Genomic DNA, 18146 nt, shown 5'->3' on the forward strand with positions numbered 1-18146 from the left:
TTCCTTGTCATCAGCTGCAGCCTTCATCTCGTCTCATCCGTGTGTTGTAAAGATAAATATACAGTTGAAGTCGGAAGTTTAAATAAACCATAGCCAAATACATTTAAACTATGTTTTTCACAAATCCTGACATTTCATCCTTGTCTGTAATACCAACATGTTTTAAAAGAACAATAAGGTAACCTGCCTAGAAGACTACTGACACATAGCACTCACATCTGTCACCATGAAGTGCTTTGAATGGCTGGTCATGGCTTACATCAACACCATCATCCCAGAAACCCTAGACCCACTCTAATTTGCATACCGCCCAAACAGATCCACATATGATGCAGTCTCTATTGCACTCCACACTGCCCTTTCCGACCTCGACAAAAGGAACACCTACAGTTGAAGTCGGAAGAATACATACCGTAGCCAAATACATTTAAACTCAGTTTTTCACAATTCCTGACATTTAATCCAAGTAAAAATTCCCTGTCTTAGGTCAGTTAAGATCACCACTTTATTTTAAGAATGTGAAATGTCAGAATAGTCGAGACAATGATTTATTTCAGGTTTTATTTCTTTCATCACATTCCCAGTGGGTCAGAAGTTTACATACACCAAAATAGCATTTGGTAGCAATGCCTTTAAATTGTTTTACTTGGGTCAAACGTTTTGGGTAGCCTTCCACAAGCTTCTCACAATAAGTTGTGTGAATTTTGGCCCATTCCTCCAGACAGAGCTGGTGCAACTGAGTTAGGTTTGTATGCCTCCTTGCTCGCACACGCTTTCTCAGTTCTGCCCACACATGTTATATAGGATTGAGGTCAGGGCTTTGTGATGGCCACTCCAATACCTTGACTTTGTTGTCATTAAGCCATTTTGACTCACCACTTTGGAAGTATAATTGGGGTCATTGTCCATATGGAAGACCCATTTGCAATCAAGCTTTAACTTCCTGACTGATGTCTTGAGATGTTGCTTTAATATAACCACATAATTTTCCTTTCCTCATGATGCCATCTATTTTGTGAAGTGCACCAGTCGCTCCTGCAGCAAAGCAGCCCCACAACATGATGCTGCCACCCCCGTGCTCCACGGTTGGGATGGTGTTCTTTGGCTTGAAAGCCTCCCCCTTTTCCTCCAAACATAACGATGGTCATGATGGCCAAACAGTTCTATTTTTATTTCATCAAAACAGAGGACATTTCTCCAAAAAGTATGATATTCATCCCCATGTGCAGTTGCAAACCGTAGTCTGGCTTTTTTTTATGATGGTTTTGGAGCAGTTCTTCCTTGCTGAGCGGCCTTTCAAGTTGTCGATATAGGACTCGTTTTACTGTGGATATAGATCCTTTTGTACCCGTTTCCTCCAGCATCTTCACAAGGTCCTTTGCTGTTGTTCTGGCATTGATTGGCACTTTTCGCACCTAAGTACGTTCATCTCTAGGAGACAGAACGCGTCTCCTTCCTGAGCAGTATGACGGCTGCGTGGTCCCATGGTGTTTATTCTTGCGTACTATTGTTTTTACAGATGAACGTGGTACCTTCAGGCGTTTGGAAATTGCTCCTAAGGATGAACCAGACCTTTTTTCTTGGCTGATTTCTTTTGATTTTCCCATGATGTCAAGCAAAGAGGCACTGAGTTTGAAGGTAGGCCTTGAAATACATCATCAGGTACACCTCCAATTGACTCAAATTATGTCAATTAGCCTATCAGAAGCTTCTAAGGCCATGACATCATTTTCTGGAAATGTCTAAGCTGTTTAAAGGCACAGTCAACTTAGTGTATGTAAACTTCTGACCCACTGGAACAGTCATCTTAGTGTATGTAAACTTCTGACCCACTGGAATTGTGATACAGTGAATTATAAGTGAAATAATCTGTCTGTAAACATTTGTTTGAAAAATTACTTTGTTTCATACACAAAGTAGATGTCCTAACCGACTTGCCAAAACTATAGTTTGATAACAATACATTTGTGGAGTGGTTGAAAAACGAGTTTTAATGACTTCAACCTAAGTTTATATATACTTCCGACTTCAACTGTATATGAATAGATATTTGTAGAATATATAATACATTGATAATGGGTGTTTTCTTAGGTCAATGCAAAATGACAATTGAGAGAATGTGCTGCGTGAAACACTCCAAAAGACCTGAACAAACACCTTTTTCAACAAGAGATGCGATATAATTTATTTTTTCAAGCTGCTTTTCCTCTTCTTGCTATGCTATTATGTCATCAGTGAAATATTCTGATGATGCAATCAGTTGGCCTGACGGCAGTCTCAATACTTTGTACATGCATCGTACAGGCTTTGCAGGAGACAGCTATCATCACAGTATTAGTCAATGTGATGAAGATATTCCTTTACTACACACTACACTAAATTGACCTTATAGTTTGACATTTAGGGGTCAACAATGGACCAAAGTGTAGGGCTTCAAACAGCTGATTATGCCTTGTCCCAATATTACCAAACACTTTGTAGAGATTTTGTGTTGCACAATTGAAGACTGTAATCAATTTACGGAGTGCCCAACAGTTGTGCTTTTTAAAACCATTTTTGTCATGTATGTTTGTCTCGTTTTGCCAGTTGTGTTTTAGCATTAAAGTGCACATAATAACGTTTTATATTCATAGCATAACCTTTTATTTTACAATGTGAATGTCTGGGATGTTTTTTTATATTTTTTTTTAAGAACAAGACCTGCTCTCCGTCACCCCGAAAAAAGAATAAATGTTTGTTCATTTTACTTAGGCTCCTTTTTGTTTGTAAGCTCACCACCATTACTTTCAGTACCAGTCTGGTAGAGGCTAGGTTTCAAACCATATTCCAAACCATGAATTAATGTTCAGAAGTAAGCTTAGACCTTTTTGATCTGTTGGTCAACATGACCTCTCTGTGTTAGTAGTACAGACTGGTGGCACTGTTGAACATTTGGTGGCACTGTTCAACATTTGCACTACAGTAGTTGCAAGACATTTACTGTTCAAATCTTTGTTTACAAGAACAGCTACTGTCAATGAACTGGGATAGTTACTTTCACTTGAAAATCTTGAGTAACTCCTGAACATGTATCCAGGAGGTACTCTATTCCTGTCTGAATGTTTTAATGCACAACAGTGTTTAAAGAGAATGGTGCAACAAAGAAACATCCAGTCAACGGCAGTCCTGTGGGTGAAAACAGCTTATTGATGAGAGGTCGAAGGAGAATGGCAACAATTTTGCAAGCTAGCAGGCGGGCCACAAACAGACAAATAATGGCGCAGTACAACTGGCGTGCAGAGTGGCATCTCGGAACTCACATCTCGACGATCCTTGTCAAGGACGGGCAATTGCAGCAGACAACCACACCGGGTTCCAATCCTATCAGCTAAAAACAAGAAGAAGCGCATCCTGTGGGCACGCGATCACCAACTCTGGACAATTAAGGAGTGGAAATACATTGCCTGGAATGACAGCGAGTCCAATTTACTTGAGTGGCCTGTGCAGTCCACAGACCTCAACCCAATTGAGCAGCTTTGGGATGAGATGGAACCGCCGTCCAATCTGTAGCAACTGTGTGATGCCATCGCGTCAGCATGGACCATCATCCATGTGGAATGCTTCCAACACCTTGTAGAATGACCCCAAATAATTCAGGCTGCTCTGGAGGAAAAGGGGGTCCAACCCAGTACTAGAAAGGTGTACATAATAAATTGTATTTTAAAATGCGAGTAATATGACAGAACAAATTAATTAGAGGAAATGTTATGGCTACCAATGCAAGACTCCGTATTGTTGTACAGTTCACAATCTAAAACAACCCCCTCACACTTTGAAGCACAAGTCATCTCCACATCAAATCAAATCAAGCTTTATTTGTCACATGCTTGAAATGCTTACTTACAAGCCCTTAACTAACAATGCAGTTCAAGAAAGAGTTAAGAAAATCTTTACCAAATAAACTAAAGTAAAAAAAGTAAAAAAAAGTTTAAAAAAATAACAATAACAAGGATGTATACAGGGGGTACCGTTACCGAGTTAATGTGTGAGGGTACAGGTTAACGAGGTCATTTGTACATGTAGGTAGGGGTAAGGTGACTATGGATAGATAATAAACAGTGAGTAGCAGCAGTGTAAAACTTTTTCCATTCTGCTACCGCTTGTCATGTGGTAGCAGAGAGAACAGTATATGACTTGGGTGACTGGAGTCACCGGCTTTCTAGCCAATCGACGCTCCATTTTTCATATGTCCATTTGTTTTGTCTTGTTCCAAACACACCTGGTTTTCATTCAATCTACATGCATTTAGCCCTCTGGTTCCCATCATGTCTTTGTGTGTAATTGTTTCATGTTCATGTTTTATTACGCGCTTTACTTTTGTTATGTTCTGTGTTTTGAGCTTGTTTGATTTATGTAGTGCTCTCAGTTTTGGAACAAAAATAAAAGTGCACCTGTTAACTATACTCTGCTCTCCTGCACCTGACTTCGCCTCCCGTACACTCCCTGACAGCCACTGTCTTTCAACTGCACTAAGAGGAGGTGCCATTCCTTCAGAAAAACCTGATTCAATTGATATTTATTTATTCTTAAAATACTATACCTGCTATGTATACTCTAATTATGTAACACAATTTATGAACAAAAACAGATATTTAGCAACACATTAATTAATGCAAGATATCCATTTGTCCACCCTGTTGAGTGAATGTCCACCCTGTTTAGTGTACAGTACATATATAACAGGGTGGACAATAACAGTGTGGACAGTTTGAGCTAAAATTAGCAACTATGCTCCAAGTGATTGTGATGAAGCTAGGATAATGGTTGCCACTTGAAAAGGAATTTGCATTGTTTGACAAAAATATTAACTAATATTAACTAACTAATTAATTAAGTTCGATTAACGTCTTTTGTATTTTTGCATAACAAGTTATGCTTTCCCACATCACCTCACCAAACATATAATGATGAAAATGTAATACTATGAAATCTAGATACTCACCAGGTTCACCACAGTTGTTTTCCCGCAAAGGAAGTGACATAATTTCCTGTTTGTGATGTCATTGTAGAAAATGTATATTTTCTTAACCTCTCTGGTACAAGTGGGACGCTAGCATCCCACCTCGACAACAGCAAGTGAAATTGCAGGGTGCCAAATTCAAACATACAAGTATTATACACCATTTTAAAGATAAGCTTCTTTTAAATCAAACCACAGTGTCCATTTTCAAAAAGGCTTTACTGCGAAAGCACACCATGTGATTGATTATGTTAGGTCAGCACCTAGTCACAGAAAAACACAGGCATTTTTGTTTTGTTTGCGTGTTTAGTCCAGTAATCAAAATGCACAAGGCTCGAGCACTAAGTCCAGACGAAAAGTAAAAAAAGTTACATTACAGTTTGTAGAAACTGTCAAGCCTCACTAGCCAATTGACCCTAGCTGGCTGCTTATAACGTTAGATTTGGGCAACAGGGTTAAGTAGCTCGCTAGCTATTTATTTTCATGACCTGAAGTTCAATTGCAATAGGCGAAAAACAAGTGGCAACCTAGCTAAAGGTACCAAGCTAAAGCTAGCTTCCCCAGAAGTTGCAGTTTAACAAATTATGCTTTATTACCAATGCGGTATTGTAAACACATTGTTTGTGACCGGTGATTGCTTGATTGCAGACTTTTTGTACAGCTTTGACAGTGCTACTGTATCTTTAGTATGTGCAGTTGAAGTCAGAAGTTTACATGCAATTATGTTGGAGTCATTAAAAATAGTTTTTCAACCACTCCACAAATTTCTTGTTAACAAACTACAGATTTGTCAAGTCTGTTAAGACACCTACTTTGTGCATGACACAAGTAATTTTTTCAACAACTGTTTACAGACATTATTTCACTTATAATTCCTGTATCACAATTCCAGTGGGTCAGAAGTTTACATACACTAAGTTGACTGCCTTTAAACTGCTTGGAAAATTCCAGAAAATGATGTCATGGCTTTAGAAGCTTTTGATAGGCTAATTTACATAATTTGAGTCAATTGGGGGTGTACCTATGAATGTATTTCAAGGCCTACTGTCAAAGTCAGAGCCTCTTCGCTTGCCATCATCGGAAAATCAAAATAAATCTGCCAAGACCTCAGAAGAAAAATTGTCGACCTCCACAAGTCTGGTTCAATTTCCAAACGCCTGAAGGTACCACGTTCATCTGTACAAACAAAGTATAAACACCACGGAACTATACAGCCGTCATACCACTCAGGAAGGAGACGCGTTCTGTCTCCTAGAGATGAACGTACTTTGGTGCGAAAAGTGCAAATCAATCCTAGAACAACAGCAAAGGACCCTGTGAAGATGCTGGAGGAAACAGGTACAAAAGTATCTATATCCACAGTAAAAACGAGTCCTGTATTGACATAACCTGAAAGGCCGCTCAGCAAGGAAGAAGCCACTACTCCAAAATCGCCATAAAAAAGCCAGTCTATGGTTTGCAACTGCACATGGGGACAAAAAACTTGCTTTTTGGAGAAATGTCCTCTGGTCTGATGAAACAAAAATAGAACTGTTTGGCAATAATGACCATCGTTATGTTTGGAGGAAAAAGGGGGATGCTTGCAAGCCGAAAACCACCATCCCAACCCTGAAGCATGGTGGTGGCAACATCGTGTTTTGGGGGTTATTTGCTGCAGAAGGGACTGGTGCACTTCACAAAATAGATGGCATCATGAGGAAAGGAAAATCATGTGGATATTTTGAAGAAACAACTCAAGACATCAGTCAGGAAGTTAAAGCTTGGTCGCAAATGGACAATGAGCACAAGCATACTTCCAAAGTTGTGGCAGAATGGCTTAATGACAACAAAGTCAAGGTATTGGAGTCACCATCTCAAAGACCTGACCTCAATCCTATAAAACATTTGTGGGCAGAACTGAAAAAGCGTGTGCGAGCATTGAGGCCTACAAACCGGATTCAGTTACACCAGCTCTGTCAGGAGGAATGGGCCAAAATTCACCCAACTTATTGTGGGAAGCTTGTGGAAGGCTACCCAAAACGTTTGACCCAAGTTTAAAATGTAAAGGCAATGCTACCAAATACTAATTGAGTGTATGTAAACTTCTGACCCTCTTTGAATGTGATTTTAGAAATGAAAGCTGAAATAAATCATTCTCTCTACTATTATTCTGACATTTCACATTCTTAAAATAAAGTGGTGATCCTAGCTGATCTAAGATAGGCAATTTTTACTAGGTTTATATGTCAGGAATTGTGAAACGTCCGACTTCCGACTTCACCTGTATGTTTTAGAAGCTAATGCAGTGACTCTATTACTGTGTATCTCCAGTAGGGCAACATCTGAAAACTAGCGCACTTGGTAGTGTGTACCGGTGCTCGACCAGTCGGCTAAATCCAACATCACCCACGACAGAGAATGGTTGATTGTCAAGGGCAACAAATTCCATAGTCTTGGCTTTAATAGATTTCGCCTTGTTGACTGCTCGATCCACACAGCAGACATTGTGTGGGCTAGGTTAGGAATGCTGTGTTGCCATTATTACGTCATGTACCTACGTTAAATAGGTATGCACGGTAACTAGACATCGGGCTGATTTTTAGCTAATATTGTCCGATTACGATATGTTCACCAATATACAGTGGCTTGCGAAAGTATTCACCCCTCTTGGATTTTTTCTATTTTGTTGCCATACAACCTGGAATAAAGTAGATTGTTGGGGTTGCTGTATCATTTGATTTACACAACATGCCTACCACTTTGAAGATGCTAAATATTTTTTATTATGAAAGACAAGAAATAAGACAAAAAAACATAACTTGAGCGTGCATAACTATAAACCACTCAAGTGTTGCTTTAGCAGTATGCTTAGGGCCATTGTCCTGCTGGAAGGTGAACCTCCATGCCAGTCTCAAATCTCTGGAAGACTGAAACAGGTTTCCCTCAAGAATTTCCCTGTATTTAGCACCATCCATCATTCCTTCAATTCTGACCAGTTTCCCAGTCCCTGCCGATGAAAAACATCCCCACAACATGATGCTGCCACCCATGCTTCACTGTGGAGATGGTGTTCTCGGGGTGATGAGAGATGTTGGGGTTGCGCAAGACATAGCATTTTCCTTGATGGCTGGCAGGGTAGCCTTGTGGTTTGAGTGTTTGACTAGTATCGAAAGGTTGCACGATCGAATCCCCGAGCTGACAAGGTAAAAATCTGTCATACTGCCCCTGAACAAGGCAGTTAACCCATTGTTCCTAGGCCATCATTGAAAATAAGAATTTGTTATTATACCTTTTTTAAAGGTAAAAACAAATAGCCAGAAAGCTCAATTTTAGTCTCATCTGACCAGAGTACATTCTTCCATATGTTTGGGGAGTCTCCCACATGCCTTTTGTTTCTCCCCAATTTCGTGGTATCCAATTGTTTAGTAGCTACTATCTTGTCTCATCGCTACAACTCCCGTATGGGCTCTGGAGAGACCAAGGTTGAAAGTCATGCGTCCTCCGATACACAACGCAATCAAGCCGCACTGCTTCTTAACACAGCGCCATCCAACCCGGAAGCCATTCGCACCAATGTGTCGGAGTAAACACCGTGCACCTGGCAACCTTGGTTAGTGCGCACTGCGCCCGGTCCGCCACAGGAGTCTCTGGTGCACGATGAGACAAGGATTTCCCTACCGGCCAAACCCTCCCTAACCCGGACGACACTAGGCCAATTGTACGTCGCCCCACGGACCTCCCAGTCCCGACCGGTTACGACAGGGCCTGGGCGCAAACCCAGAGTCTCTGGTGGCACAGCTGGCACTGCAGGTACAGCGCCGTTAACCACTGCGCCACCCGGGAGGCCGCACATGCCTTTTAGCGAACACCAAACATGTTACCTTATTTTTTTCTTTAAGCAATGGCTTTTTTATGGACACTCTTTTGTAAAGCCCAGCTTTGTGGAGTTTACGGCTTAAAATGGTCCTATGGACAGATACTTCAATCTCTGCTGTGGAGCTTTGCAGCTCATTCAGGGTTATCTTTGGTCTCTTTGTTATCTCTCTGATTAATGCCTTCCTTGCCTGGTCCGTGAGGTTTTGGTGGGCGGCCCTCTCTTGGCAGGTGTGTTGTGGTGCCATATTCTTTCCATTTTCTAATAATGGATTTAATGGTGACCTATGGGATGTTCAAAGTTTTGGATATTTTTTTATAACGCAACCCTGATCTGTACTTCTCCGCAACTTTGTCCCTAACCTGTTTGGAGCGCTCCTTGATCTTCGTGGTGGTGCCCCTTGCTTAGTGGTGTTGCAGACTCTGGGGCCTTTCAGAACAGGTGTATATATACTGAGATCATGTGACACTTAGATTGCACACAGCTGGACTTTATTTAACTAATTATGTGACTTCTGAAGGTAATTGGTTGCACCAGATCATATGTAGGGGCTTCATAGCAAAGGGGTGAATACATATGCACCTACCACTTTTACGTTTTTAATTTCTTAGAATTTTTTTAAACAAGTTGTTTTTTCACCAATTTGGACTATGTTGTGTACGTCCATCACATGAAATACAAATACAAATACAGGTTGTAACGCAACAAAATAGGAAAAATGCCAAGGGGGTGAATACTTTTGCAAAGGCACTGTATCGTGCATCCCCAGTCTAAAATGTATCAAATTTACTTTGAAGACTATGTCATTATGCTTCTATTGTTATGAAGGCATACACACATAAGGATACTTTTGAAATTTAATCCAGTGTATATTTTTTAAATACAATTTTGAATGATTTATCTTGAGGACAAAAAATAACACTTTTAGTGATATTGACCCAAATAGTGAAAGCTGCGTGGAGACATCTGAGTATGACAGCGTTGACATGGGAAAAGGTTTGAGATGACATCAATCAGCCGAGGGTGGAGTCAGGTTTTACTGAATCTTAGTTATAGTGGTAGTACTGCAATAGAATGCAATAGAAGCAGTTCATTGTAGATATGCAAGCTAAACCTGTGATTTGTGTGTAGGTAACATTGCTCAAACCGAATATGGAGTTTATCATCATATGTAGTGGTTAGTAGGGACAGAGCTGTAAGGGGAGGGGGGTGCCACCTTCATAAAGCAAGGACTTCCCTGCTGGATGCTAGACACAGGTATTGAACAGGACTACTGTATGTGGTGGTGGAGGTGTGGTTTAGAGGAGTGGTGCTAGTGGTAGTGAACTACTATAATCATTTTCAGATATTTGGACCTGGAAGTGCTGGAGAGGGTGGAGGAGGATAGAAGGATAGCAGGATAGAAGTAAGATAATATGGTGTGGGGATTTTAATGCCCTCAACACGCTCTGGGGAGGAAACAGATGGAGGGAAATGGCCAAGTGTTAGAAAATCTGATAGAAATGAAAGATCTGGTGTGCTTGAATGATGGCCGAGGGACCAGGATTGATGTAGCCACAGGGAAAGAGTTTGCCTTGGAACTCACTCTGGTATCTAGTGTGATGCCAGGAATCTGTGAGTTGGAGGTATGGGAGGAGTCGACAGTAGGGAGTGATCATTACTCCATATTATGCCCAGTAAGCCGGAGGGAGGTGGGCAAAGTGGGATCAGTTTCAGGAGCTGAGTGAGCATGTGAGGCCTCGGGTGGAGTGGGCATTGGATAGTATGAATAACTGGTTGAGAACAGCATTAGTGGGGGCAGCTACTGAGACTATATAGAGTTCAGGGAGGAGGAGGAGGAGGAAAGCAGTCCCATGGTGGACGGAGGAGTGTGGGGAAATGGTGAGGAGTAGTAGGGACAGGTCATTTAGAGTACTGAAAATGACACATAACTCCCAACATCTGTCAGTCAAAGTGTTCACGAGTGAGAAGGATGTGTCAGTAACAGATGAGGAGAAGGCAGAGATGATGGCCAACGCGTTTGTAGAAGTGCATAGCTCTAGATATTTGTCAGAGGAGGGGCAGAAGGGGAGAGAGAAAATGAGAGAGGAGCATCCTGAAGTACTGGATATGAGGGAGAATGTAAATGATGCTTTGAATGCACCATTTACCATGGCAGAGGTGAAAAGGGCAATAGGTAAGGCAGGGTTAACTTCACCTGGGAAAGATCAGGTGTTATGTTGGCCCATCTTAGTGATGAGGCACTGGATAAGGTTTTGGTGTTGTACATCACAGTGTGGGAGGAGGGGATACGACCAGACAGTTGGAAGGAGGCAGTAGTGGTACCAATCTGGAAGCCAGGGAAGGACCCAACGAGGCCAACAAGCTATCGGCCAATAGCTTTAACATCACATGTATGTACGATTATGGAACGTATGATTACGGAGAGGCTAACTTACTTCCTGGAGAGCAGGGGGCTAGTATCGCCACATCAGAGTGGGTTCAGGCAGGGAAGCGGAACTATGGACCCAGTGCTCTGCTGAGAAACAGAGGTCAGGATGTGGAGAAGGCGTATGATATGATGTGGAAGGAGGGATTGTTAATCAAGCTTGATATTATGGGGGTAGGAGGGAGAACTTACAAATGGATAAAGGATTTCCTGTTTGGAAGATCTATCCAGGTGAGGGCGAGAAAGTCACTATCAGGCACCTGGTGGATAACGGTACACCATAGTAGGGGAGAGTGATCAGTCCTTTGTTGTTCTCAATCATGATCAATGATGTTTACTCTCAGGTACAACCGGATATTGGGAGGTCGTTATTTGCAGATGATGGGGCCTTATGGAAGAGGGGAATACATTTGCATAGTCAGGGAGGTACATGAAGCAATTGACGAGGTAGAACAGTAGGCATTAATGTGGGGATTCAGGTTCTCTGTAGAGAAAACTCAGTGTTCTTTACCAGGATGAAGGTGGGAGATGAAGTATGCTTGAGGTTATATGGGCAAGACTAAGAGAGGATGGGGGGATTCAGGTTCCTTGGGGTGTACTTTGACACTAGAACCAGACTGACAGATTGGGCAGATTACATTGAGAGAGCTGTGGAAAAGTGTAAGAAGGTGCTAAATGTGATGCGCTGTCTGATGGGGAAGGATTTGGGGGCTGGCCGTTCCTCATTGAGGACCATGTATGTTGCATTGATCCGATCTGTAGTAGACTATGGCAGTATAGCGTATGGTTCAGTAGCCCAGACACCCTTACCAAGCGACAAGGACTCAGAATATATAGTGTGGTATTTCGGACGTCCCCAGTGGCTGCACTACAGGTGGAGATGGGGGCTATGCCATTGCATATTAGGAGACAGCAGCTGGCAATTCATTATTGGGTCAACCTACAGGGACATGGGGTGTCTCATCCTGCAAAAGGGATTTTACAAGCATGCTGGGAAGATAAGCAAAGACAAAACACGAGCTTTGGGTGGGTAGGTAATACCCAGGCGAAGGAGATGGGACTGTATGAAGGGAGTTTAGTCCAACGGTAGCTGTTCCTGTAAATCCACCATGGCCACTCCCGCCTCCAGTCGTTGATCTAGAAGTGTTGGAGAGACTACAGAAAGATATGGTGGGAGGATTTTGTGGCCATTTACACAGATGGTTCAAAAGATCCAAGGACACGTACTGGGTAAGCATTTGTAGTGCAGGAATGTGGGATGGAAATCAGGAAATGTATTACAGATCATCTGGCTGAATATATACGGCGGAACTGATGGCCGGACGGTTGGCTTTGCAGTGGGTGGAGGAAGTCAAGCCAGACAGAGTAGTTATTTGCTCTGATTCATGTGCAGTGTTAATGCCTTTCCAGTCCTTTAGGTCACGTAGCCGACAAGACCTGCTTTATGAGGTGCTACAACCCCATGGCAGGATTAGACAAATGGATATACAGATAAGATTTACTTTGGTCCTAGCCCATGTGGGGTTGGAGGGGAACGAGGCAGTTGATATACTGGCTAAACAAGCACTTAGAAGTGGGGATGTTGATGTTATAGTTTCAATGAGCAGGGCAGAGGCAAAAAGCCTGATGTGGACAGTGATGGTGCAGAGATGGCAGGAGCCGTGGAACAGAGATACTAAGGGCAGGCTTTTATTTGAAGTACTGAGGAAAGTCAAGGAGGGGAGGACGGCAGGCAGGGACAGAAGAGAAGAGGCTATTTTTACAAGCTTAATGGTGGGATACAGCCAGTTGAATAAATCCTTAAATGTGATAGGAAAGCATCCAACAGGAAAGTGTAATTTTGCCAGGAAACAGAGACCGTGGAGCATGTATTGCTACAGTGTGGGCAGTATCAGAAGGAAAGAGAGAGGCTGAGGTCTAGTATGAGGGAGAAGGGGATACAGGAAATTATTTTAAAGAGTATATTGAGTAGGACATCATTAGATATAGTCTCAAATATTTTCTTATATTTTTTTAAGAGCAAAGAGGCTGTCAGGTAGGATTATTTTTCCCCGTCTCTGGCCCACACTCCAGTACAGTAGGTGGCAGTAATGCACCATACCGTTGGATGCCAACCGCCAATAAACCCCACAGAAGAAGAAGTAGACTAATTTGCCTCATGCACACCCGCACTTAAACAAGGAAACAGCGCCGCGAGGTAGGTTAAATGATATGATTATACTCTACCAACACTTCAATCATTATTCTAGTAATATTTAACATTGCTAGATCATGTACCTTTAAATGGGCAGATTTATACATGGCACGCACAGCAAACACTTGACTTTGGCGTCAAAGTATTGTTGGCAAACGAATGCACTACTCAATCCAACATTCTCCTTTGTTTCAGGATCCTTGGCTATACCTTGAAGAGAAACAATAAAGAGTCTTTCTTCAACCAATCATTTGTTTCAGTGTCATTGTCTACAAGTCCTGGACATGCACTCCATGACGAGGTGCTTGTAAAGTTCTCATTATGTAGACTGCGGCACTGTCAATAGAGCAGACTTGATTTGTGATTACAGGTCTCCATCATGAAGCGCAGATGTCCCGCTGTTAAGCTCCGGAAAACAAGACTCTCATGTGGTTTCTTTGGGATCTGCTTTCTGGGACCTCTTCTGTTTTGGAAAGGAAATGTGCTCTGGCGTTCGCTGGTTTCCTGGTCGTCTCAGGTCTCCGCCTGAGTCTAATCAAATTGAATTGGTCACACACATATTTAGTCGATGTTATTGCGGGTGTAGCGAAATGCTTGTGAAAAAAAAAAGTTAAAATACTGCGAAGTTCCTTATGAACTGGAAGCAGAGATGCTATATCTGTTGGCGCCATCTTAAGATCACCCCCGCGCCGTGTACATTGTTCATTCATTTCTGTGGCATCTCCTCATCCTTAATCTGGATTTCAGTGATGAGCATGAAACAGGGGCTCCCGAGTGGTGCAGCGGTGTAAGGCACTGCATCTGAGTGCAAGACTACAGTCCCTGGTTCGATTCCAGGCTGTATCAAATCCCGTGTTTAGGAGTCCCATAGGGCAGCACACAATTGGCCCAGCGTTGTCAGGGTTTGGCTGGGGTAGGCCGTTATTGAAAATAAGAATCTGTTCTGACCTGACTTGCCTAGTGTTAATAAAGAATATCAAAAAAAAAATATGGAAAGAAATGTAACCCCCTGACATACACACAGTCTGTATACTCATGACTGCTTTGTAAACAGCACTATTCCTATTTACCTCTACATTGTTTTTTATGGCCTTAATGCCATTTCCAGCCATCTCCCTGGCGGTTGCAGCGCGTTAAGTAGTCTTGGAAGAGGGTGTCACACGACCTCTTTGAAGTGACATGTCAATCGGTTCATGGGATAATTAACAACCTTACCTTCTTCTGGGGTTTCTTTTCACTAACACAAATGTATCCCCATTCAATTTCACCACAGTTAGAACCACTTGGAGATAAAGCTCCCTACCAAAGCAAAGAAAGTTGAAGTGTAGTCTGTCCTAATTTCTCACTTGTTAGATAAGAGTAAATTGAAGCACAGCTGGCATGTCTCCCAACAGCCAGAGGAGATAAAGGAGAAATACACATATTTCCTATAGGTTTGGTCTTGATAGTATGTAGATGTACATGTTTATAACTTTGTATTTTTTCAAGTTTATTATGGATCACACTAACCTCCTCCAACAATTTAAGTGTATTATGTCAAATCCATGCCAAGGTTGCACAAAGTAGAGCCTTCTTTTACAGTGCCTTCGGGAAAGTATTCAGAACACTTAACTTTTTCCACATTTTGATACGTTACAGCCTTTTAGAAAATGTATTAAAACCTTTTTTTCCCCTCAATCTACACACAATAACCCATAATGGCAAAGCAAAAACAGGATTTTGTACATTTTTGCAAATAAGCCGAAATATCACATTTACATGACTTTTCAGAACCTTTAATCAGTACTTTGTTGAAGCACCTTTGGTAGCGATTACATTGTCTTCTTGGGTGTGATGCTACAAGCTTGGCACACTTGTATTTGGGGAGTTTCTCACATTCTTCTTTGCAGATCCTCTCAAGCTCTGTCAGTTTGTATGGGGAGCATTGTGGACAGCTATTTTCAGGTCTCTCCAGAGATGTTTCATCGGGTTCAAGTCCGGGCTCTGGCTAGGCCACTTGGCCACTTAACAACATTCAGAGACATGTCCTGAAGCCACTCCTGCGTTGTCTTGGCTGTGTTCTTAGGGTAGTTGTCCTGTTGGAAGGTGAACCCATGCCCCACCCCAGTCTGAGGTCCTGATCGCTCTGGAGCAGGTTTTCATCAAGGATCTCTCTAATTTGCTCCGTTCATCTTTGCCTCGATCCTGACTAGTCTTCTAGTCCCTGCCGCTGAAAAACATCCCCACAGCATGATGCTGCCACCACCATGCTTCACCGTAGGAATGGTGCCAGGTTTCCTCCAGATGTGATTCTTAGCATTCATGCCAAAGTGTTCAATCTTGATTTCATCAGACCAGAGAATCTTGCTTCTCATGGTCTGAGAGTCCTTTAGGTGCCTTTGGGCAAACTCCAAGCTGGCTGTCATGTGCTGTTTACTGAGGAGTGGCTTCTGTCTGGCCGCTCTACCATAAAGGCCTGATTGGTGGAGTGCTGCAGATATGGATGTCATTCTGGAAATTTCTCCACAGAGGAATTCTAGAGCTCTGTCAGAGTGACCATCGGATTGTTGGTCACCTCCCTGACCAAGGACCTTCTCCCCCGATTGCTCAGTTTGGCTGTGCGTCAAGCTCTAGGAAAAGTCTTGGTGGTTCCAAACTTTTTCCATTTAAGAATGATGGAGGCCACTGTTTTCTTGGGAACATTCAATGATGCAGAATTTATTTGGTGAGTCTTCCCCAGATCTGTGCCATTACACAATCCTGTCTCTGAGCTCTACGGACAATTTCTTTGACCTCATGGCTTGGTTTTTGCTCTGACATGCATTGTCAACTGTGGGACCTTATATAGACAAGTGTGTGCCTTTCCAAATCATGTCCAATCATTTTAGTTTACCACTGGTGGACTCCAAGTTGTAGAAACATCTCAAGGATGGTCAGTTGAAACAAGATATACCTGACCTCCATATCGAGTCTCATAGCAAAGGGTCTGAATACTTATGTAAATAAAGGATTTATTTATTGTATTTTTTTATACACTTTAAAAAAAATGTGTAAACTGTTTTCACTTTGTCATTACGGGTATTGTGTCTAGATTGCTGAGGATTTCTTGGTATTTAATACATTTTAGAATAAGGCTGTAATGTAACAAAATGCTGAAAAAGTCAAGGGGTCTGAATATTTTTCAAATGCACCGTATATCATTCTCTATTGTAAATTCAGCAAAAAAAGAAACATGCTCTCACTGTCAACTGCGTGTATTTTCAGGCAACTTAGCATGTGTAAATATTTGTATGAACATAACATGATTCAACAACAGACATACAGTACATTGAACAAGATCCACAGACATGTGACTGGAATAACAGAAAATGAATAATGTGTCCCCGAACAATGGGAGGGGATCAAAAGTAACAGTCAGTATCTGGTGTGGCCACCAGCTGCATTAAGTACTGCAGTGCATCTCCTCCTCTTGGACTGGACCAGATTTGCCCGTTCTTGTTGTGAGATGTTACCCCACTCTTCCACCAAGGCACCTGCAAGTTCCCAGACATTTCTGGGGGGAATGGACCTAACACTCACTCTCCGATCCAACAGGTCCCAGATGTGCTGAATGGGATTGAGATCCGGGCTCTTCGCTGGCCATGGCAGAACACTGACATTTCTGTCTTGCAGGAAATCACTCACAGAATGAGCAGTACGGCTGGTGGCATTGTCATGCCGGAGGGTCATGTCAGGATGAGCCTGCAGGAAGGGTACCATGTAACGCACAGTGTTGAGATTGCCTGCAATGACAACAAGCTCAGTCCGATGATGCTGTGACACAGTGCCCCAGACCATGACGGACCCTCCACCTCCAAATCGATCCCGCTCCAGAGTACAGGCCTCGGTGTAAATCTCATTCCTGCGACGATAAACTCGAATCCAACCATCACTCCTGGTGAGACAAAACCACGACTCGTCGTTTGCCAGTCCTGTCTGGTCCAGCGATGGTGGGTTTGTGCCCATAGGCGACGTAGGCGACGTCTGTAAGCTGTTAGTGTCCACAGGTGCATGTTCATTAATTGTTTATGGTTCATTGAACAAGCATGGGAAACAGAGTTTAAACCCTTTACAATGAAGATCTGTGAAGTTATTTGGATTTTTCTGATTATCTTTGAAAGACAGGGTCCTGAAAAAGGGACGCTTCTTTTTTTGCTGAGTTTAAATCCTAATGTTTGATACACACAGAGTATTAGAGGCTTATTTTGGATATGTATTTTCAATCAAAAACTGCATGATACACTGAAAATGGAGACAGGAGAGAATGTCCTTCATTTGCGAACATCTATGCTCTGCAAACAGCTTTCTACTGCCACAATGGCAACCTTAGCATTTCTAAAAACATAATTCATGTTTGTTAGTTCAGGTCCAACGACGACAGAAATACACAGAAAAACAACCTTTACAAGGAGGGTAAAAAGTCACAGCATCAAAAATGTATCACCAAGTTTTTATTTTCAGTTTGGTCTTTTGTTTAAAAAGGTACTAGGCATTAGAAAACAAATAATACCTCCACCGAGGAATGTGTGTCAGTCTATTTCACAGTGTATTTGATCTAACTGCAGTTAGTAAACCAGGTTCAACCAAATAACCACATGCTACCTGTCAATGCCAGATCTAGGAAAGAGAAAAGGGTTAGCCGAAATACAACACA

This window comes from Oncorhynchus clarkii, chromosome 30 (assembly GCF_045791955.1).
Source record: "Oncorhynchus clarkii lewisi isolate Uvic-CL-2024 chromosome 30, UVic_Ocla_1.0, whole genome shotgun sequence".
In the NCBI taxonomy this organism is placed as follows: Eukaryota; Metazoa; Chordata; class Actinopteri; order Salmoniformes; family Salmonidae; genus Oncorhynchus; species Oncorhynchus clarkii.